Here is a 1,414-nt window from a genome sequence, read left to right on the forward strand (position 1 = left end):
TATCTGTTTTTCTGTTACAAGTGTTTTCTATTTAACCACGTTATGATGGTTAATCAATTAACATGGTAACTTAATCGATTAACGTGTCTATTTTATGTTATAATTGTTTTCTGTTTTAACTGTTTAACTGAATGTAACAGTTTGAAGGGTCAAATCTATTTTGTATCAGTTTAGGCAAATTGTAGAAACACATAGCATTGTATACTATTGTTTAGAATTGATTAGAGATCGTGTTTTCATGATTTACTTTGTAATACGCAGAGAGAAATGCATGTGTGAGGAGGAGAGATTAACATGCTTTGTTGAAGTTGTTCATGGTGTTGCATGTTGTTTTCATATGCTTAATCTCACCCATTCTTTCTTACATGTTCATGCATTCTTGATAGAGATTTTTAGAGAAATATTTTGTGTATACTGTTTTGTATTAACTCACATATGCATGATGGCTTGTGTTACTTGAGAGTGAGTTAATAGTTGAGTTTTCATAGTTATAATTTGAGCATTTTTGTCCTTGGTACAACTCTGTTTTTTGTATTTTGTTTTGCACTTGGGGTTAGTCTCTTGGTGTCTTACCACCATTGAGATAGAGTGATTCTTCACCAAGACTATGAGATCTTGAAGTGACAACATGGATCTTGGCTGGGGCTGGATCGCAAGAAAGGTTCTCTCAGGCGATAGGGATAGTCAATCCAAGGATTAGATGTTCTAGGAATTCAAGAAAGAAGCATCTTGAGTCTTGTAAATTGAATTGGTGTATGTAATTATACTAAGTGTTCAATATAGTGGAAGAAAATCTCCCAAGATCAGAAGGGGAGGCCTGGATGTAGTTTGTAGTGGACCCCAACTGAACCAGGATAAAAATTCATTTGTGCAAGTTGTTCTCTCTTAATCTCCTTTATAATTCTTACTGTTTTAATTCGAGTTTGAAGCTGATATTTTGCATGCTTATACCTTGCTATATCCTTGTTAATATTGCATAAATATATATGTTGTATCTCTGCTTATCTGTTGATAAATAACTTCAACTAGCTGCTCTAATCAATCGGTATTTATTGTGTGTTAATCGATTAAGCCCAGTGGTTAATCGATTATCTATTTGTTAAAAATGTCATTACTTATTACTTAACACTTTCTTATTAATTTTTATGTGAATTTCACTCGAAAATATACTAAATATGTCATTTTCATATAGATATGGGTGTCTCAATTTGTATTACTCTTCAAAAAGTTATACAAATAAATAATAGATGATGTACTGATAATGTATAATGTTTTATACTCATAGTGTACAAATAATACACTCGAAATTTAAATTATATAATTATCAAATTGACTTTAACATACAGGGATATTAAATGCAATATTTATTTAATTATTTGTCATAATTGTAGTTGAATATTTACATGTAAGTTTT

This window comes from Lupinus angustifolius, unplaced genomic scaffold (assembly GCF_001865875.1).
Source record: "Lupinus angustifolius cultivar Tanjil unplaced genomic scaffold, LupAngTanjil_v1.0 Scaffold_741, whole genome shotgun sequence".
Taxonomy (NCBI): Eukaryota; Viridiplantae; Streptophyta; class Magnoliopsida; order Fabales; family Fabaceae; genus Lupinus; species Lupinus angustifolius.